Here is a 24,224-nt window from a genome sequence, read left to right on the forward strand (position 1 = left end):
TGTCGGTATATAATATATTATATCAGTAACACATCGAGACCGCGATGGGAGCGGCCGCCATATTGCTTATAACTCACTTTCTCAACTCCGGGATCACTTTCACACTCACAACTTGCTTTATGACTAATGTTTACGACTGGTGGCTTGGCTTAGGAAAAGACGGTGTCGGGATTGTTGATGTTCCGCGACCTTAGATGAAATTAAGTCTGACTTTGAGATCTTATGGATCGTACTTAGACTTTGCTCAGACTTTGCTTGCGTAAAACTTAGCTGAGTGTGAGCTAAGTATTCTGAGCTTAAGCTAAGATAGCCCAGTACAAAAGTTAAGTTCGCGTTATATCACACTGAGTTAAGTTACATAAATTTCGTTTGTAATAAAACTTTTGTCTTGATTACAACTTTACAGAGATTCTGTACCTGAAATCGAAGACACGCAGCGTGCCTACATTAACCACAGTATAAAATAGAACAATGCGTACTTTTTAAAAGTATCTAAAGTATATTTTTTTATTTACAATGCGACCCTTTTTAAACTCGCGATCTTGGCGATATTAGCAACAATATCAATCAACTAGGTATATAACTATTTCGGTTTATGAGACACAGCCCGCTAACAGACAAACAGACGGACAGCCGAGATTAGTGTCAGGGTTCTCGTCGTTAACCAATAACTTTAAATTGTATTAATGTGCGATCGAAAGGAATTGAAACTCGCAATTGTATCAAATGGGGAGGTTTGTATATTATTATCGGCAAGCTTGAGTCCACCATAGCGAGTTCTCGTTATTAGTGTTAGTAATTTGCGGTGCGGCCGCGGCTCATATCGTAATGGCAGCTTGCAACGTTCAACAACGAATGGCGAAATGTTTTGTAACTGACGTGGTTGGAACACAGAACTTGGAAAACGAACTTGTGCCATAACAAATGCGACTGTATTTTATTTTGAGCTCGGGACGTTTATGTTAACACAAGTCAAGTACTGTGAGTGTGAACTGTGCTCAGCTTAAATCAATAACACACCTATTTACTTAATCTACGTACATGCCTGGATACCAGTAGGATGTCGAGTACTATATTTTTCATCTATATTCTGCCCAAAATAGTGACCATAATAATTATAATCCCAGCTGTAATGTATGGACGTTTATTGGACAGCCACGTAACACAGCTGATTATAAACCTTAAAAATATTGAACCTTGAAGAGAATCATCATCATCATCAGCCGGAAGACGTCTACTGCTGGACAAAGGCCTCCCCCAAAGATTTCCATGATGGTCGGTCCAGCGCTGCCCTCATCCAACGTATTCCGGCGACATTGACCAGATCGTCAGTCCATCTTGTGAGGAGCTTACCAACACTGCGTCTTCCTATTTTTCCTGCGCTATTCGAACTTTTCTGCCCAAACGGCCATCTGTCCGTCGAACTATGTGCCCTACCGACTGCCACTTCAGTTTCGCAATCATTTGGGCTTTGTCGGTGACTTTGGTTCTCCTACGCATCTCTTCATTTCTGATTCGATCTCGCAGGGAAACTCCGAACAGCCCTCTCCATTGCCCTCTGAGCAACCATGAGCTTTTTCATCATAAAATATTTAATTTTGAAACAAAAAGAAACACCGTGCAGAGAATAATCTCTTCAAATATCAGTTAGGCTATCGCAAATCAAATATTTTACATAAGCAGTAATTATATAAGAATGTGGCTTATTTATAAATTTTCTCCTTAAATAATCATCTTATCACGTAAGCGATTAAAATACACTAATTACCGAATAAATTAAAACTATTTTTCCGTATATTAGTCATATAGGAAAACGAAAGCGGTCTCGACATGTGCCGGCTCGGGTATCTGACATAAGTGTATTAGCATACAGTTTCACTTTCAGCCGCTTTAGTTTTTAGATACCGTGGGATCTGTGGTTTGTCATCATTCATCGACAGACAGATCGGGTAAAAACTATGTTTACACGTGTCGGAAGTGTGACAGTACCTGGTGCATTCAATATGTCGCTTCCCTGTCTCTCATATTGGAACTATTATTGTTTTCTGATGAGGAGATGAGAACTGCGTATGCATACATAATATAAAAGCACTGACAGTTTAAATATTGGTTGAATTTTTTACTGTTATTTGAGACTGTCTATTTCTTCTTGTGAACAAGTACTGTGATAAAAAAATTGAATCAATGGACGCAATCCTGTAGATTCCCAGCCGGGGAGATATATGCCTTCTGTAGTCGCAAACAGATTCTGAAATCTATTTAATTTAAACCAGACATGGGACAAGACGAGTAGTAGTTCAACTGATGGTAATTTGCCCTCAGCTCATTTGCCCAGTAATTTCACAACTACGGCGCCGTTGTGGTACCCATAATCTAGCTGGCATCCTGTGCAAAGGAGCATTCCACTGGTGAAACAAAGATCCTTTCGATATATCAAGACTTAAATAATTTACAATCACATAAAACGCTTCGTGTATTGATTCAAGCTCAAGACGATCGAAGTTCTACAATCATTTTATTTGTTTTGAAACAATTTTATTTTAATGTACAGATTGCATAGTCTTTGTGATCGAACGTTCTACACTAGACATAGTGGTCGCATCGATTTTGCGCTAATCAAGTGTAACTGGTAATTTTCTATGCTCTAACATAGCTCATTGAATGTGGTAGTTAAAAATGTGTTTAATGAAAAAAATTCTTCACATCAACAAACAACGCCCTTATTACCTTATCTCCTACATCTAAATATTATCTCCTTTAAAATTAAAAAATTATTGAAGTAGGCGTTATTTTGCGGAAATCCATAATTATCCAAATATTTTGAGGTTTTCTTTAGTGTTATTTCCGCGAATATTTGTCTATTAAACAATTCGAGACGTGTCTCGTGCCAGATTTTGGCGAGTCAATATGTCCTGAGGATGCCTCGTATAGGGGCGAAACACGTGTCGAATTGTTTTAAAGACAAATATTGGCGGAATTAACACTAAAGAAAAACTCCAAACATTTCGATCCTTCGACCACAGAGTCGGTTCGATCCTCATCCGCGACGTACCTACATTTTCGGTTTTATAATTTACATATAAGTTTATTCAACGTTTTATAAGGTGGGCAAAGTTTTTGTGATTTCTCTGGTGTTAAAAAAATGACCATCAGGTTAGGCGTGTGTTCGTTTGCCCTCTACTTCCATAAAAAAAACGTAATTTTGCCATGCCTAGATTTAAGCAAAGTAGCTGCGGAGACAAGCAGACAAGATATACAGGTTGTCCCAAAGTTATGGGACATGAAGGGAAAGTACCTTAAATATCGAATTTTTAAAAGTTAGTACTTCTGCATTCAAAGATTTACTAAAAATTACTTGCCTCGTCTGGGAATCGAACCGACTTAAATGCAAAAAAAAATACACCCCTACTGTCGATTGGCATCTTTATGATGAAAGAATGGCCAAAAACTAAGAACTCTTCTTAAGTAACATAGTATTTTAAAAGAAAGGAACAACGTAAAATGAACGTTTTCCTACTTAGATTGGTACGAATGGACCGTTCTTCTGTTAAATCTTTTATACCATTTGAAATGCAAACAACATGACATGATTTATTTGTCCTGAAAGTAACTAGCTCATCGGAGTCTGTGGAGACGCTATTATTAACAATCATTATAAGATGCCGTTTGAATGAAGCGAAATGTCCAAGCTATTAGATATACCAGCAGCTGCAGATACAACATTAAAACACGGCGGTAAGATTTCTATACCACAAATATACTTTCCTGCCACGTTAAGTGAGAAGTCGTAAATATTAATGTTTCTCTAATGTATATGAAAGTTTCTTATATACTCGTATATGTATGTATGGATCATTAAATGTATATGTTTATAGTGAACATTTATATTTGATGTTATACTTCTTTTGGCGCGTTACGGAAAAATTATATATCAGCGAGAATTGGTACGATGCGCAGTATACTTAGGGTGGCCGGCTGGATTAGACTAACAAAATATTACATTGTTCATTGATTTAGAGAATATTTAAATGGAGTGGGGTGATAAAGAGAACCGAATCGCTGTGATTGAATTACACAAAGTAAGTGCAATGCAATTTTTAAAACTCTCCATACGCTTGGTATTAGTAAAATGTTTGTGTACCGGGCTAATATAAGGTACATTGAGACCTCCTCTGTTTGTGACAGAAAAAGATCTGGCCGTCCACGTAGTGTTCGTACGAAAAAGGGTGTCAAATCAGTAAGGGAAAGAATTCGAAGAAATCCTATCCGAAAGCCAAAGATTTTATCTTGGGAGATGAAGATAGCACCTAGAACCATGTCGCGTATTTTAAAAGATGACTTAGGACTTGGAGCCTATAAGAGACATGCTGGTCATTTCTTAACTGATAACTTAGAATAGGGTGGTAAAATCGAAACAACAACTGAAGCGGTACGCAAAGGGAGGTCACAGAGAAACTTTGTTTACGGATGAGATTTTTTTACAAAAGAGCAACATTTTAACAAACAAAACGACCGCATTTATGCTCAGAGCTCTATAGAAGCTTCCCAATTAGTCGACAGAGTGCAACGTGGGCACTATCCGACTTCAGTGATGGTTTGGTGGGGATTTAATATGAAGGAGGGACTGAGCCATACTTTGGTGAAAAAGGCATCAAAACATCGGCACAAGTGTATCAAGATACCATTCTTGAGAAGGTAGTGCAGCCCTTTAACAACACCATGTTCAATAACCAAGAATGGCCCTTCCAGCAAGACTCGGCGCCGGGTCATAAAGCTCGGTCTACGCAGTCTTGGTTGGAAACGAACGTTTCTGACTTCATCAGAGCTGAATACCGGCCATCGTCTAGTCCCGAGCATAATCCGCTGGGTTATGATTTATAGTAAGTTTTAGAGAGTACGGCTTTCTCTAAACTGCATGATAATTTTTAGCCCCTAAAACAATCCGTACGAATGGCAGTAAAGAATTTTCCTTGCTTCTATTGATAACTGGCCTCAAAGTTTAAAGGACTGTATCGCAGCCAAAGAAGACCACTTCGAATAAGCTTTTTATATTTTAAATTATTTTATATTTATGTATTAAACTAACATACTGTAAGGGTAAGAAATGTTATTTGCAATAGATTTTTTTTTCTTTGTTTCAGTATTTATGGCAAGACTAGGTATATCCAATATTCTAAATGATTTATATGATATTTGGAGTAACAATCCTCTTTAAAGTATCCTGATGATCGCGCCATCCTTGCGTTAGCTGGTTGGCTAATCCGGGAGTGAAGAGAATAGAGATAGCGATCGTGATGGAGAGCGGGCGGCAGCGGGCCGCACAGTGGCCGGTGTGCTCAGCCAGCCGAGACAGATGGATGCTGCGTCTTGCTCTATTAACTCGCTACATACAACACTTGCATATTTAGAATTACTTCGAAGATTTTAAAACTTCTTACTTCACAAATCGGGGCAATTTAGTTAAATTTTATCATGCTTTCCTCCGTATATATTATATCTATAGGTTTAAGTTTAAATTCCAACTTTTAGATTGGAAATTTACTTTATAAAAAAGAAGATATTAATATGTTGTCGTGAAAAAAAAATCATATTCATCCATCCAGCCATCTTTTTAATTATCATCATAATCATATCCACACACTCATCATCGTCGTCAACATTTCAGCAGGAAGGCGTCCACTGCTGGATAAAGGCCTCCCCCAAAGAAACGCCATGATCGGCCATCCAATCTATTCCGGCGATCTTGACCAGATCAACACTACGTTTTCCGGTACGTGGTCGCCATTTGAAGACTATTATAGTAATAGTCTTCAATTATAATAAACGTAATCTGTGTCATTATAAACGTGAAGTAAAGTTATTCCAAATTTAAAACTTTTTCGGCATTAGAAATAAACTTGGTATAAAGTTATAACTGACGATAAACAAAGAAAGTGCAAAATGTTAACAATTAAATTATATACAGTATATAGTTGACAACATTGTCATTACAATCATAATTCTGAAGTTTTCCGAATGACAAGCTTCCTTGCAAATAAACGCGGGAAACGTTATACGTGGGAACAAACCATTCGTAAGCAAAATGTCTATTTGTAAACATTTTACATATTCTTGGTTTATGATTAGTTATAACTTTATGCCAATTTTATTTGTAAGGCCGTTTGTATTTATCTTATCTTTTCACTACAGACTTACATGATAGGGAGAATTCGTTTTAAACTAGGAGTGAGAATTCGTTTTAAACTAGGAGTAAGTAACTACATAAGTAAGTAAGTAAGTACATTGCGATTATTAATAAGACTTTTCGCTCTCTGCTATATTTAGTTTTATATCAGATACGTTATCTAAGAATTTATGAATTTTGTTTTGCTTATAAATATCAAATCTCAGTTGGACAATATATTGTATGATTTAATAAAAAATAAAACAAATAAATAAACATATATATACATAGACTGCATACACAACCCATTTAATGTTTGTATGAAACTCGATATTAGAGAATTAGGAAATTGAGAAACTAAACATTCAATATGCAGAATAAGCATTGATTGGTTCGTAACTCGAAGTAGACAATAGTTCTATAGACATTTTATTACAATAATTTGCGAGATCTTAGATATCATTTTATTTAATTGCAATCGCAGTTTAATAGTATATAAAAATTACGAAAAATGCACTTTATACCTTACAGAACGAACTCACTAAAGTTCTTGAAAGTAACAGTATGTTAATATTATGTTATTATGAGAAAAAAATTACGACACGATCGAGACATTCAGTCGTTCAGTGATACGCCTTGCCCATTACAATACAGCGCCACTCAGGATTATTGAAATACTCAAATTGTAAGCGGCGTTACATTTGCGTTCGTCGCTTTTAGACGAGACAGTTAGTTAGTGATGAAGGACTTTGCAATTTTAGATATATGTTGTTTATCATGACACGGTTACTGTCAAATGGATCCTCCTAACTCTATTCAAATTATCCAAATGATTTGAGTTTTCTTTATTATTAATTCCGCCAATATTTGTCTTTAAACAATTCGACACCTGTTTCGCCTCTACACGAGGCATCCTCAGGACGTGTTGTCTCGCCAAAATCGGGCACGAGACACAACACACAGAGCCTCGTGCCGCTCGACACGTCGAATGTTTAAAGATAAATATTGGCGGAATTAACACTAAAGCAAGCTCAAATCATTTGTATAATTATGAATTTCCGTAAAGTAACGCCTACTTCAATAAATTTTCTATCCAAATTTTCAATTCAAAGTACTACATACTTAAGTTCTTCAGGGAATATTTGAACTTAGACACATGTGAATAATTGCATATTATATACGTACTTATGTACACTTTTACAAATAGTCAATTTTATTATGATTAAAAATGAGATTATGAAGTGTGCGCTTGTGAATTAACCAAACTATTTAAATATTTGTGACAACGACAAAATTGGCGGGAATGTCATGTCAATGTCAATTTCACAAGAACAAGGATTTTGTCTATTCCCTCGGTTTGTTTCCGTCTATGTACTCGTAGTTCTAAGGTAATCATATCATCATCATCTGTCTGCGGACTCTGTCGGCCGCACTGCCACTACCGATAAACGTCTTTACGTGATCCTATCTGATATCATTTTTATATCATCTGGGACTACTTCAATCTTGTATGTAATAACAAAAAGTAGAACAAGTTTTATTGAAGTTGTTTCAACCACAGGTACATTCGCTACTTATACATATATTTGTTTGATCTTCGAAGAAAATTTCTGTTACAGATTTTTTTTTCTATTTATAAATACCTTTTTATAAATATAAAAACCTAAGTTTTATCATTTTGATTATAATCTAGCCTCAGGCTAATAAGCAATTTAATTTTATCATAATTTACTGAGACGAGTCAAACTAAAAAAGTGTCCATTAGCACTTATTCTAACTGTCTCTATTGAGGGAAAGACGTTGGGTATGTTGTTGTGTTCTTTATATTTAGTACAGGTGAGTTTCAATTTTCACTGCACTATATTACACTAGCTTTTCAGTTTTCACTACACTAACTCAAAATTTCAAGTTCATTTGAGTCTGTTAAAGATAACCGAAAAATTATTGTGCAACATACTTTTATAAAAACAATTTGAAAACAATATGACTTCATACGATAAAACAAAGAGAGAAAATCTTTTTAAACTATGTACTAAATGTATGGCCATCGACACCATATTATCCTGAACAGCCAGTAGGTGCAGGTTGCTTACGATATAATCTATACCTACCACATTCAAAACGATGAATCAAACCTACAAACATAACAAGAAAGATAAACACGTAAAAATGACGTGTCGGCAATGTTTTTTTTAATAAATATAGAGTACATACGGTACGACTACTTAGGAATGACAAAACAATACGTCTTGTAGAGGTCAGAATCTTTTTCCTAACTATGATAAAGGCGATATAGTTTCTACAGACAAGCACCGTTCGCTCGCCAACATAATTTCTATTTGAAGTTGTAATCATTGTGTAAACTGTACACCAGGCAGTTGCTACAACTTACTGAGGTAACGGGCGCGTTTCCTTTTAATCACTGGCTTGTATCAGCGATGTTCCGTTGTGCGCAACCAGTAGGTAGCTGGTGGAAAGTAGGTGATCCACTTGGCACCCGGCCGCGGCAGATCACGGTGCGATCATCGGGAACCATTGTGTGCGTTTTTGCAACACATCGTCTGATTGAACATCTACATTATGATACATTTGATATTAATGACGAACATGGACTAGATTGTTTGAAGGCAATTGTGTGAACAATAGCCCCGATAGTAATGATTATAATATTAGTCGATATTGTTCAAGTATTTGTGTAACTGATGGGATGTATATTGCCCATAAACAATTTGTACATATAAAAAATATAAATCATTCCCCAAAAATGTAAGTGGGTAATAGGTGAAAAAATAATTATAATATCTAAATATTTATCTTATCCTGTTTTCAACAAAACTCATAATGGAAAACACACGCATTTACGAATATCCCGCACTAGTAGTTTTTTAGTTATGTAGTCGTTTAGTTTTAGTACTTTTACGACCGTTCCCAATATTCAGTCTATCTCCGGTTGTGGCCTACTTGAGATAAAAATCGTAAGTATCGTTGACTTTTCTGTCCCAATAAACTTATCGACGTTAACTCACCTTATCCGTCCACGCTGTCTGTCAATGGGAGGACGTATAGCTTACCAGCGATAGAAGTTTGTATAGAAATTGCAATTCACGCGTCCCAATATAAGGCGATAAGAATGACATATCGGGTATATTGCGACAGCTTCAGTTTATTGACAGCTAATTACTGACAGTAGAAGGTAGTAATTTATCTCTATCTGTAGATAGTATATTGGGAACGGCCGTTAGTCTTTAAAAGCAACTACAAACTATCTGAAGTATATATTTTTCGAAGCGTAAGTTTTCGTCTATGAACAAGCCAAGATTTCGGGCCTCGGTGACCCTCTCTAATTGCTATTTTTTTTTAAATTTAATAGCAATCCATTGGATTTTGACCAGTGAAAGATACGATTAAGGTTTGAGGTAATTCGAAATCATGCGGCTTGAAATACAGGTAAATTTGTAAGTCATCAGCATAAATATGAAATTTACAATATTTAATATGTTGAACCACGTCCGCTGAGTACAGAGTAAATAATAAGGGTTCTAAGATAGACACCTGACGGGCCCCTTTTTGAATTGGATAAGGCTGCGAAGTGATTACAATTCTCTCTTGGTTTGTAATTTCAACGAATTAATGGGTCTATCTAAGTAGCTCGAAAACTACCGCCAAATTCTTTCTTCTAAGCCGTAATATCGTAATTTATCTAAGAAGATCGAAATTAATGGAATCGCATGTTCTGGAGAAATCTAAGACTGTGTAGGACATAGCACACAGCCTTGGGGAACTCCAGCGTTCACGGTACTACAAGCAATAACCGTTGACTACGACCTGTATGCTGTGCCTAGTGAAGATGCTGGTGATTTTGATCGGAAGAACATAGGCTACTTCTATTAGTCCGGGACTACGCCTTTTAAATATGAGTGCTGGAATAAATGCGTTAGTACCAGCGTCTACTCAGAGGCACACGTTCTGAGCACGATTGGAGAAATGCCATCCGGCCTGCTTGACTTCTTTACGTCCAAGGAAAACAGAGTTCATGGAACAGCTGTTTTCTGTCTGAACTGTACTTCAGACATATTGCTCTGACACCGCGGTACGGTCGGCGGTGTCTTTCCGTCGTCATCAAGAGTCATTATTACCAAAAATATCGAACATGTTCAATATTTTCTCCCTTATCAACAGTTATGATTCAAATCACAACATCAAATTCATATCTTATAGATCGTACACCTCCGTACATAGTATGCATTCAATTCTATACAAAAACCCTTGGCGGCAAGTACGTTTCTTTTAGGACACAAATTGTCAAACCTGTTATTGACGATAAAGGTCATGTTACATAAACATCGAAAACCTCATTGAAAGTAAACGATAATTGCAGCGCGTCGTAAGTGAGTCCCGCGGCCGGCGGCCTGTCAACCGGTATGTATAAATAGAAAGTAATGAATATTGATGTAACGCAGTATTCGGTGTTACGTAACGCCCGGCGAGGTTTGCGGTGACCGATCACATTTCGCCCCGAGTACCCGCAACCAGTGCTGATAACAAACAAATTATTATAACGCATAATATATTTATAATACCGTGCTTAAGTTATGTAACATTGCTGTGTTAGATCGAGGTGCAATGTTTTATTGACGAAACTAAGCTAACCAGTGCACCCCAATAGTTAGTCAAAGGCACCCAAGGGAAAGAATATATTTTTATGTGAATCTAGGTGCGTAATGCGATGCGGACACGCTGAGCCTTTTCATTAGAACCTGTATTCAATCATGTCGCTGTAACCACTCTGGCACGTACACCCTTCAAATCAGAACACAACAGCTACGAGGGCGCTGCTGTTTTGCGGAAACAACAGGTGTGGTTAGTTAATCTGCTGGTTAAAAGTACAAATGAGGAGATATGATTTATAAAGATTGGATAAATCAAATTACTTTTAACGGAAATATCAGACGAGATGTAGAGCCTCCTGAATCATTGGGTGACAATTGCTCTTAAAGATTTAACAAATAACTTTCAGATATAAAAGGGCGAGTGAGAATAATTTTCCAGTTAGATTCATAATGAATACAAAATCACTCAAAAGATTCAGAAAACATTGAAGTGGTAACTTCTTATGGTAAACCGCTTCGTAACGTAACGCATTACAGCGCCATTCCGTCTGGCTTCTCTTTCACTCACGCATACGCAGCGGTAGGCAGGCTCCTCCTGTCACACACTGACTAATGTTAATTTTTGAAGATATTTTTTTTATTCTAATTGAGGAATTGTAACTAAGAATAAAATATATTTTATAATCAATAAAAGATTTCATTAATAAATAACCTGGGAAAGGTTATACATTATCATATTAATTTAAATAAAATTTAAGCAATGACCTAAGCTTTTCCCAAGTTAATCAATTTCAATATTAAATAGTTCAACTTGGATTAGTTTAAGTCACTTCTGAAGGGCGTCCCGAGACACACACTTTTTTTTAAAGTAATTGTAATTTAAATTTGGACAACACAGAGCATATCCTAGGAGTGCTTATATGGAGCAGGCCTTACAAAATTTAACCAAGATCAGTGAATTTAAAAAATTTTCGATAATTTAGTTAATTTGCATGATCGACATTAAGCTGAATTTTTAAGTCATTTAGTTTAATAATAGTATAAAAGGCCATAACATTAATATTAGTTCCAAGTCCCATTATCTACTCTATCAACATTACTGTAAGTTACATGACTTAAATTTCATTCAACAGCAGTACACATTCGAGGAACGGCTTTAGATGAAGGTAGATTGATTCAGGCGGTGCTCCCACACAAATTCAACGACTCTACAAATATTAATGTAAATATTCTAAGACTCAAGCATTCAGTTACATGTAGAAATATTTGTTTGATCCGAGCGTGTAGACAATTCGTCTGGATTTCAGAAGAAAAGTGTTTACGTTTTCACTAACCTGAACATTTTACATTTTATTTGATCGTACGTGTTGGTCCTTCGTCGCATACTATTTTATAATAGAAAATGAGAAGACAAGACCTACCCAGAGGTTTGAGAGCTGATACACCGGCCCATACTAGGGCCACTACTGGTACTATTACATATTCTTTGCTATTACAATCTGGCGCCGAACCCAATATTGAACGGCATTCTAATTTAAAAATATTCATTATCAATGATAAACAACGAATTGATTTTTTTAAAGCTACGTAACCGTTAGTCGTTCTCGTTATCTTAACAAATAGTAATGGCCAGTAATGGCTATTTATTATTCCACAATCGTCCACGCTAAATCTGTTAGAGGCGAGATAATGTGAAGGCTGCTATCAGATTAGGATCGGAGCTATCGCGGAAGTGATAACACGTGGGCGCTGGCCCGAGAGATGGTGGACAGAAGACCCGGGGATTGAGACCACTTGGGTCAATACTGATTACGGTTAGTAATTAATACAAGCCTAATATTTTTTTTCTGATAATGCTCTTCCTGATCTATTTTTATCAATTTCCTAAATAGTAACTGTAGGCGTTAAAAATATTATAAATATAAAGCAGGCAATAGTCGTATTAAAGTGATATTTTATTCGTATTGTACAATAGCTGTACAAGTGGAGTTGATTATTAGTAATGTGCACATCGCCGCGGCGTCAGCAGACATATTACGAAAACTTTGTTAATTGAGGAGATATCAGAACGTGTGGTCCAAAGCGTTACTCGCTCCCGCTCGCCGCTTACGTCCGTGGGCAATACGTGGGTGTGCGGTGTGAGCGATTATATGTAGTTTGAATGTATTATTTTCAGCGGAAACAACTGTTCGAAACATAATTTAATATACAGGATAAACATTTGACGTTAACTAAGTAGTCGAAGATTCAAACTTTTTAGCCTTTTCGCCGAATACACATAAATCAGATATTGGTTGTACTTTAGTAATAAGTATTCCTAAAGTGAATAATTAATATCCAGCTCGAGTGAAATGCATCAAATTTCCAAACCCTAACTATTTTTTAGTTTGGATAAACTTAATTCCCATTAAGATGTATTGTCACTCACATGAAAAATTAAAATTTAATAATAAATTAAACGTTTAAAAACATTTAGATTATCACAATGTTAATGTAAGTAAATGTTAAATTTTAATTTCATCAAAAAAAAATAGTCTAATCACGAAATCGATTGTACTAAAATCTCACTTTAGGCACAAGATGCATCCAACATAGAATATTATATTAAAATTTAACGCTTGACAAAATCAGAGATACCCCATAAATATGTTCAAAATTGTAGTAGCAGTTGTGTTGCGATTGTAAAATATCTATTAGATTGCCGCATTAGTAGCTAGGAAGGTGGGATGATGAAACCTGGAAGTCTTTTGCTTTAGATAGATAGGTACCATAAAAGTGAAAGAGGTGATTTAAAAGTAATTAAAGATGCAATAAGCGCTACAGCGTATGTCTGAAAGCGTACATAGGCGTGTGATGTTACGCAACGAACGCACGCGATGATATAGTATGCACCCAGCGCAGCGGTCAAAAGCTTTACGGCCGCGGCCGATCCCGCTATTGGCCGCTAACAGTTAGGACACACACTGCGTGCGATATTATTACATTCTATTGTCGTTTCGATAACTCGATTCAACCTCGCAACCCGTTACGGCGATTTGAAAATTCGTTTCAGCTATAAATGCCGAATGAGCAATTAACAATGTAAAAACATTTATGACTTAACGCGATGCGGAATTGATACTGCTTTTTGCAGACACTCAGAATGATAGCCCAGGATCGTCGAGAAATAAAGCAATTCGTTTGGTTAATAATATTTGTCTTTACATTAAAGTATTACTTACTGTTTACCATATTTTTATTAGTTTTTATGTTGTTGTTAACTATTCAACATTTTTGGCCATATTCATTTCATTGTAGTCCACTAATTACTCCGACATTAAGTGGTGGGAACATAGCGGTCAGGTATTGTTCGTCGGAGAGAGGATATCGCAGCTCTAAGGAGAGCCGCCCGCCACTAACAGCTTACAAGCCATTGTGATTCTGAAGATACTGTTTATGCTGACCTCGTGGTGTGCAGTAAACATGGCCGTCTTACTCAATGGCGTTGCTTTGTTTATTCTTTTTTAAATTTGCTATCGAGAGGCAGTCGAGTGTCGCTTTGATAGTAGATGATCACCAGATACCAATACATCAAAAATCACTTTGTTTCATATAAAATATTTTGACAATCGTTTTGTATGATCATGTTACTCTATAGTGGTACACAGACTAATTATATTATCAGTGTGCCGGTGATGCTCGATTATAGTCTTTTCTTAACAGCAGGCAGGGCTTTTTGAGAAGAAAACACATAAATGAAAGTTTACTGTCCCGTCGGAATTGTATATTTATATATCGATTTAGTGATAGTACGACACAAATTATAATTTATGTGTCACTTCCCGACTTCAGATCGCCCGTAATTTATTTTTCCTTTTATATTCCCTTCCCTTTCCAATGGGTTGCATCCTACTATTATTATTTTTTCACTTTTTATCATTTTCAAAGGTTCTGGTCTATAGATATAATCGAACTGAAAACTCTCCTATTTTTTAAGTCGGTTGAAGATCGTCTCATATACTAAGCTGCTTGACAAATCTAAGTCGCGGTTACGGAATTGTAAGCCGTGGTCTATAGCCCCAAACCTATAAGCGAAAGTTAATTCCATTTGCCGCAATCAAAGAATATTTTACTTTGAGTCACGGTTTGTTTCGTCACTGTATATTGTCGATATGTCGTCTGTGTTTAGCACGAGGCAGGGCGACCGTGTGGGGACACCTGGTGTATCTTCCTTCACGCCCTAATTAGTAAGCGAAACAATGCTGTGCGATGTTAAAATTCTTCCCTTATAAGTTCGTTTAATTTTATCGCAAGCTTTGTAAATCTATATCGACTTTTCTAAGTTACGACAGCATACCAACTGTAACCCTTGGGTTGGTTACTTCACCTTTGTTGACTGAATTTTATGATCTTACATTTATGATTTTAATTAAGAGTATCAACTCCCTGGTCTTTAAAAGTTGAGTGTTTTATGTGCCTTTAATTACTCCGGAAACCTTCGAACTTCAACTTTTTTGCGGCAAAACCTAGTGATTTGGCATTGCTGTCTTGAGCTTACACTGCACACACAGTTAGTTTACAAAGTGACGCACACACTGTGTATGGCTGTATGTCCCGCTTGAGATCGATAGTACCTGCGTGCGTACGCCGCGTCTGGTCTGGAACGCATCAAGACTCAGTTGAAACTCATCTGTTATGACCCGTCTCATTTGAATTGATATCTTCATACCAAATAACAAAGTATTGGTACTCATGTATCTTACTAGCCACCATAACGTAACAGATATCGAGATGAAGCCATGTGATTGAACCTGTCGTACAGCCTATCAACTCTGGTGTTTCAAGGCAGCGGTGATCACGTATCTTGCGATAACTGCCTCTTATTTTAAGAAATATTTGTAAAAATCTATAATGAAAGCATTAAGTTGGGGTTAAGTCCATATCCTACTTCTCTCCACTATTTACTGGAGCAAACACAATTCTTTAGATAATTGAAATTCGCATTCTGCTTTAGTTTGTAAGTGCTTTAGATTCAAAGGCTATTCCCACAAAACGCACAGCACAGGTACACGGTCGCACATACACACGGATTGCGTACGACTCACAGGTTGACGCAACAGATATCGGAACGTGTGAACTTCACAAAAACACAGCAGTCTGTGTCACAAACGGCGGCGTGACCTAATTAATACGAACAATACGTATACCTTAGTATGTTTTACTGCATTTAGCTATTTATAAGTCTTGTGTAACCTTTTTTGTGTTTTGGAATTCCAGAGTTTTATTAGAGGCCAGATACCCTAGCTATGTAGCTTTGTTTATACTTTATGCCTTAGATAAAGCCCATATCTGATATCTTAGCTGTAGTTTTGCTACATCACGTACCTACAAGAAAGTACGTACGTAGCACTCAATCGAATGGTCAGCTGAAGAATCTTTCTTCAGTTTGAGCCATAATATGTAACACGTACTTTAAATGTTTTTTTTATATGAAAATAAGGGACGGGACGAGCAGGACGTTCAGCTGATGGTAATTGATACGCCCTACCCATTACAATGTAGTGCCGCTCAGAATTCTTGAAAAGCCCTGAAATTCTGAGTGGCAAGTGAAACACAGTAATGTTTTCACATTACTGCTTCACGGCAGAAATAGGCACCGTTGTGGTACCCATAATCTAGCAGGCTTCCTGTGCAAAGGAGCCTTCCACTGGTGTAATCCAATGTAAGCAAAAAGCAAAGCTACCACATGCAGAAAAAGTTTAACCATGATAATGAGTAACTAGCTGAGGTCTAAATCGAAATGCGAGACCCTTTTTTTATATTCCAAGATGCTAAAAACTATAAAGTACATTAACTACAGGTAAGAAATAAGTGTATTTTAAGTAAGCGAGTAAAATAAGAATATTGAGAGGAGTAGTTTCCCATGCAATCTCGTTTGCATATCCAAGCAGGAATATTCGGAGTAAAAAATTCCATGTCCGAGTAAACACATATCCCTTGGCTAATCAAATATTTGAGTTCATTTTGCAACCAATTTGCGCATACCTCGCACATTGCATACCTTGCTGTGAAATATTTATTCTTGGAGAATTTGCGAGTTTTTGTTCTTGAATGTATTTTAGTTATTTAATTTAGTTAGAAACCTAATAACATTATACTCAAGTTGGAATATAAGTTCAAATAAATGATGGTTTGTAAAACAAAATTTGTATAATAATTATTAGAAACTGAGATAGTTTTTATTGAAAAGATTAGTGATTTATTAGTTTACGAAAACCAACAAGTCATTTGTGAGAAACAGATGTCGTTAGATGCTGAATATTAGGAAAATTAGCAATACATTTACCCCCTTATTCATAATAGTCTGCTAACTTAAAGCATTGCTAATTCTCACTCTGTCTTCTTCTATTGACCTAAGTCAGAATGAGAAAAAACACTCCTAAGCGGCTGTTTAAAGTTGGCGGACCATTATGAATAAGGGGGTTTATGTGTACGGATGATTGAAAGCAGAAAAGCAATCACAATTTGGAACACTATCCTTTTAAACCCCATTTATTATGTGTTCTTTAATTAAATCATACAATCATACAATTTTAATTTGAAAACAATTTTTTTTATGTATTAATCCTCAAAGTGAGGGTTATCACTTTAAATATACTTACTTACATAAAATGTAAAATTGTCCATCAGTATCAAATTCCAATGACAAATGAAAGTTCACATTTTGCTGACTTCTTCTGTATCAACATCAGAAGGCACGCATTTTAGATAAGCGTAAGATGAGAGACGGAAATTATAACAATATAGATGTAGAGCGAGCAGTGTCTGTTACTGTTTCATAATATCAAAGAGCTAGTTCAGATCCAGTAGTGGAGAGTGGAGACAACAGACAGCGCCCGTCACAGCCGCTACCAGCGGTCCAACTATTGAAGTCGAATAAGAAGAAGAAGAATAAGAAATAATGATTATGATTTATGACGGAGACCGTTCCGAATGTTATACCTGATTCCCGCCGCCGATTTCCACCTTCACACGAGACACCACAAACTCGTATAATACACAAATATTTTTATTCAAAATAGGTTGTGACATCACTTATAAAGTCAAAAACTAACCACCCATTCCAACAATAATGCCTCAGACCTGAGGTGCCGTTCATAAAATACGTTCGCAAACAAGGGGGGGGGGTCCGGCAGAGTGTGACAAGATGTGACATGGGGGGGACGGGGGGTATACGGCAACGTGACGTTCGCCGTTTATTATTTTTTGACATGAGCGCTAGCTCTGTGGCGCGACTCTAGCGGAGTTGCGATCAGTTTTGGCCGTCAGTCCATGACGAATTGGCGAGTAGAACATGTTAAGAATGTGGCCTATATCACACACCTAATAAAACCTTACTACAGCATTTAAAAAATTTACATCCAAAACAAAAAAAAAAGGTTGAAGTAGGCGCGAAGACGCGAACAACCAACTCGTATCGCAGCTCGGCGAGCTCGAGAGCTGTTATGAATAATAGGAGATGAAAACGATGGTACGGAAGATGCAGAGTGGTTAGATGACGATGAAGTGGACGGTAGTTTTGAAGATGAAGAAGTAGATGGTGCAATACCGATTGTAGATATTACGGCCCCTTTAGAAAATTTTTGGACTTCTGATTAATATAAATATTATTTATTATTTATATGTTCGTTATCAATTTAAAATAATAATAATAATTTATTAAAATTTTATTATCATAACTAAATAAATATGTATAATTTTCAAAATTTAGAATTTATCATACTCAGCAGAGGGGGGAGGGGGTCTTAATTTTTGTGACGAAATATCTCTAGGGGGGTTACAGAGAGTGTGACACAGCGTGACAATAGGGGGGAGGGGGTAAAAAAAAGCTGATTTTAGTGTGACGTATTTTATGAACGGCCCCTGAGAAAAATGGGCGCAACAAACTCAGCGAGCTTTTTTTTCATCAAACTATATGTTTACAAAGTAATATTAATATTTATAATAATAATAAATAATAATAAACTATTAATATTTAATATTAACTTATTATTTAATAGCCTGAGGGCGGTCGCGCAACAGCGCGGGATTGGGAATGCCCAATCTGTGGAATCATTACGAACGTCATAATATATATTATTATAGTAACTTTTACCACACAAACGTTTTTTTTAATAATTATTTTGAATATCGCCATACTTTTGTATTGAACATTTTCTGGAATCTTGTTGTAAAAGCATATAATATATTACTTTCTGCCACGTACAACTAAACTGTGGATAGAGCTTCCTTTCTTCCATGACTAAAACAATCCGGCAACGCTCCTGTGATCAAAATCTACTCTACAATTACGTTCGTTTCTCCTACTCATCCATAAAAAATCAGGATTTTCATAAATTAAAAATTAAATCAATCAGGAAATTGTAGCTTCTTAAGAAACAATATAGCCTAGCCGTGTAAGAGCTATTACAGTCATGAATTCATGATAAATCTTTCGTCATAAATAAACTATTTTCATATTGCCGTACTTAGTTACCCGTATTTGAAATTCAAAGGTGTAAAATAAAAAATATCTCGGTAAAAGAACGTTTTACTTTTGGAAAACTACTCACTACAACAATTTTCAACCTAGTGTATTTATTCATCATTACAACTTCAAAATGTTGTAGATGATATGTATAATTTTTTTTTATCGGTTACAAATATATAATACATTGGAATTAAGAATGTAATCACCGTCGTGTTACCAATATATATATTCAACTCTATTTTGTATCTCAATTAGCTTTCTTGTTAATTTCGAAACAAACAAGCCTGACATTTAAATCGTAATGAACCTTCTTAATAATTACAATAACCAATAAAATAATAATCGGGATTCCAATTATGAAGATGGAGGTATTTAATATACAAAACCGAATATTGGTATTAAACTGTCACCTAATTATACTAGAAAATAAATATTTGTAGGCCCACATCAAATATGATGTGTTGGTACAGGTGTTATGGCGCGGGCGATGGTTACAACAATACCAGATATTTATGTTGGTATTAGGTATCACATGTATTATAGAGCCTTCAGTTTCAATTTTATTCGAAATATTGTTTTTGCTGACACATCGGCACCTGATATGGATAACTATTTTTTAAAATTGGCATGATAAAATAGCTTCCGCCTAGTTTCCGATTACGTGCAATGAAATCAAGTTTTTTCACGAAATCATTAGTTTTATTGTTACAATCAACTCTAATTCATGTTGCTAACAATAACGAGTTACTCCGTGAGCTATGCCATGAGATATTCTCTTCTAAATATGTTATACTGTGTCAGAAATAAGTCGAAACAAATTTTCCAAACAGATCAAAAAATAATTATAATCATTATCTTATATCACAGTTATCATAAGCAACGTGCAATCCAACAGTGTGTTAGCTATTAGCGACATATCTTATCCACACTTGAATATGTTATAAAATAGCCATAATATGTATGAAATTTTTTATATTGGTCTTTAAGTACGTTACTACTAATATATATAACTACATATAGAAAGCGACCTAAGAGTTGTGCGATCGATATTTATTTTACATCTGATAAAGAGTTAGTAGAGCTGGTAGGAACTTACCTATATAGTATTTCTTCCATCCAAAACAATTCACTTTAATTTTATAATAGTTGAAGCGAGTAAACGAATTTTTCCGCAGTTAATAGCCCATTATGAGCGGCAGTACGGTCGTTGACATCGACGTCATTTCTAAATGAGGGTAATTGCAAATAAATTGTATACAAAGGTCACGATATAGTTTACTCTCAAAACTTAATATGTAATTATATTTAACAGTAATATTATTGTTCTCATATTAACCTGAGAATATCCTACAATTATTTATGAAAGATAAAGACATGATAACGATAGTAATTAATTACCACCATCCATGCACCTTTACACCATCAGATGAATTATCTACAAAAGCTGTTGATCTAATTTGATACCTTATATTGTGATGATGAATATTGCAAGCACTACCTCAATCATTCGGATAGCTTCTGTATATGAAAACCTTCACCGGTTTTGCTAAACTTTTCTTTATATTGTTTTACTCATTTCGAAGTAGTAAATAAACTTGTCACTAATATTTTTAATTCCCTTTTTTACGTATTACTTTACTGCTAATGACAGATCTCAAACTGAACAAGCACAGCTATAGTAACTTTACCAAAACTGGCGATGTTGAAATATATTAAGTCAGCAATAATTACGAATAGTAATACCTACTTTCCCATCAAAAACTATTTATTTAAGTACTTTTACGCTGAGATTTTAACATTCAAAAACACATTAGTATAATTTATTATATTATTAGAAAATATTGACCAAGTTAGCTTGAAAACTGCTCTACTACATTAAAATTAACATGGCTAATTAAGTTTTCAACTTGCTTATAACTAAGTGAGAGTTTAGATCGTAAGATATAAAGATTTCATATGCATTAAAACGAAATATAAATAAATGCGTGTGAGTTACATGTAAATAGAGGAGAAACTCGTGTAAATATTTACCTGTGGCTCCGAGAGTGATCACTTTATATTCAACTTCACAACACACGCAACTATGAGACACAAACACACGCGGCCGGCAGCGTAGCGCGACAGGGACGTGTTCTCGCGATCGAGTGCTGACCCGTTATGCGCGACCGCGATGCGCTTGCGCAGTCGATTCGCAAATAGCGCAATGCTCAGCGCACCGTGGCCGCTGAAGTCGATGCTTGGAGTACTGCGCTTGCGTCCACAAGCAAAGATTATAATTATATGGAAGCTGCCACAGATGGTGCAACATCTTCATTACCGCTGACAGACACACTTACTACATTTTATTAAATATCTCATATCAAATCTTTAATGCGTTGTAATTTATTAACTATCTTAATCGTAGTGAGATACTTTACATCCCATAGATAACTTGTTAGTGTTGCGATGTGTGAATATTTCCTATTTTAGAAATATTTACGAGAGTAACGAAACTTTGGAGTAAGGAATAATTATATGATTTTACAATTTATGTACGATACAAAAATATTATATACAAGAATAGCTCCATTAAAAATATAAGATTAATAACTTATTAATCATTAAGTGCGTCGGGATTTAATTCGTAACCCTAAGTAACTCAGGAAAGTACAAAACTTTCTTGTACCCCTGACAGCGTAGGTACAAAATATGTGCAACTTGTCATCATTAATTGTGCAGTTAACGTCTATAACCATCTATCAAACAAACTCACATACAAATTTGTAATATTACTACTAATTATTAGCATCTGCTCCTGACTTTCCGCGTCTAATTCATAATATCACACTCCTTTGTAATAAGTAAAGATTTTGAATCAAAAAAGTACCTACACTTAGAGTATCACAAATATATAATTAAATATAATATACAAATTTTCATTTACATCAGTCAGACCGTTCTCCAGTTATGTATATCATATTATAGGGGACATACAGATGGAGCCAACAGATTTGTGTATATTGATGTAAGTATACGTTCTATAGATCACATGCAGTTCTGTTTAATTATACGACTAATCTTTGACTTGTACCTACATGCTATCAATGAAGACGGCATGATGTTATCGAGCTTTCAATGGAAGGGAAAGTGGACGAGCGCGACCTCCGGCACCGTGACAGGGTGTCACCTGCTATGATACTTAGCTAACTTGCTCGGGCCGTATTGGTAATATTGTTTATTCACTAGTGTCTCTAGTGTACCAATCATTTTACAACATTAAAGAAAGTCCTTCTCACATTAGAAACTTTAAATCTTAGTGAGATATTTCTGTATGTACTATCATAGGTGTGTTTTTTTCTTCAAATAAATAAAATTAAAATTAAAAAATAAACGTTGAGGCCAGTTCTTAATAGAAGCAACAAAAAAGGCGTAGTGTGTGATGGCGACTCAACGTGGCGAAATATTGTTGGTGATATTCGATCATGGGGAATATAGAAATGTAGTGAAGGATTATGAAAATTTCTTTGCGGAAATCCATAATTATTATCCAAATGATTTGAGTTTTCTTTAGTGTTAATTCCGCCAATATTTGTCTTTAAACAATTCGACACGTTTCTAAAGAACACTCAAATCATTTGGATAGTGAAGGATTATAGAAATAAGTACTTAAGTGATTATCAAATTTACAAAACAATGTAACACTACTTGTAATATTATTGTTCACTAATCGTGTGGTAGTGGCTGGATGATCCTGTTACCAGAAATTCTGCTTCATGTTCATAGGAACATGAAGCAGAATTTCTGGTATAGACCTAATTAAAGTTAAAGTAATATTTTTTATAATCTATATATATATAAATGAATTGCTGTTCGTTAGTCTCGCTAAAACTCGAGAACGGGTGGACCGATTTGGCAAATTTAGGTCTTGAATTATTTGTGGAAGTCCAGAGAAGGTTTAAAAAGTGAATAAATAGGAAAATGGTGCTAAATTAAATAAAAACAACAAATTTGTTTTTCCTTTGATGTGTCCATACATAATTTCTATGAGAGAATTTATTGACGCACGGTTCTGCAGTGAAACAATTTCATTACGATAGCAGGGTGCATATCTTACGAAGTAATTTTTCATGTTATGATATATTATTGACAAATTCATATAAAAACATTATTTTATTTATTATATACAGAACAACGTCTGTCGGGTCAACTAGTAGCTAATAAAATGCTCACATGATACCTTTATTTAGTTACGTTGTCTGTAGATTGATGCATATACTGTACTCAATAACTCTTTTTTTTACTTTGTAATTTACATTTACGACGCGGTAGGTATACGCTCTCTATTTGACTTACTAGTGTAAGGCATTGATTATTTGACGTTTGAGACTTTGTTGCATCACTTTTAATATTAAGTATATTGTAATTGAAATGATTTATAAACCGATGAAACTGTTGATTTAAAAGATTGGCAATGAGTTTCTTGCCACTTCTTGTCATTTAAACTCAACCTTTTCAGGAGTGATTTATTTATTTAGTTATGAACTACCAACAGAATTACATGTGATACATTAACATTAAACAAGTCTTAGGTGCTAGGGATACACATAATTATATTTATGTGATGGTAAATCTATACTAATATTATAAAGCTGCAGTGTTTGTTTGTTTGTTTGTTTGAACGCGCTAATCTCTGGTACTACTGGTCCGATTTGAATGATTCTTTCAGTGTTGGGTAGTCCATTTATCGAGGAAGGCTATAGGCTATGTTTTTTTTCAAAATTCGGGATCCGTAATAAAATTGCTATTTTGTAACACAAGGTGTAAAATCAAAAACCTATTTTTGCGTGCGCTGCAAAACCTATTGACAATAGAACAAAATGATGTACAGGCTATAATATAGGCAATATTTTGTTACTTATAAAACTATCGCGTGAATTATACTTTATATGGCAAAACAACGTTT

General features: G+C 35.5%; 1 protein-coding gene across 3 annotated transcripts in view; it reads right to left on the reverse strand.

Moving 5' to 3' along the window:
- The window catches only part of LOC126976320 (uncharacterized), a 129,255-nt gene extending 107,795 nt beyond the window's left edge, over nt 1-21,460 (reverse strand). For all 3 annotated transcript variants that reach the window (XM_050824601.1, XM_050824600.1, XM_050824602.1), the window contains exon 1: nt 21,314-21,460. The gene's annotated coding sequence lies outside the window, so the exon portion shown is untranslated. The remainder of the gene's footprint in view (nt 1-21,313) is intronic.
- Nucleotides 21,461-24,224: the final 2,764 nt, after the last annotated feature.

This window comes from Leptidea sinapis, chromosome 40, assembly GCF_905404315.1.
Source record: "Leptidea sinapis chromosome 40, ilLepSina1.1, whole genome shotgun sequence".
Taxonomy (NCBI): Eukaryota; Metazoa; Arthropoda; class Insecta; order Lepidoptera; family Pieridae; genus Leptidea; species Leptidea sinapis.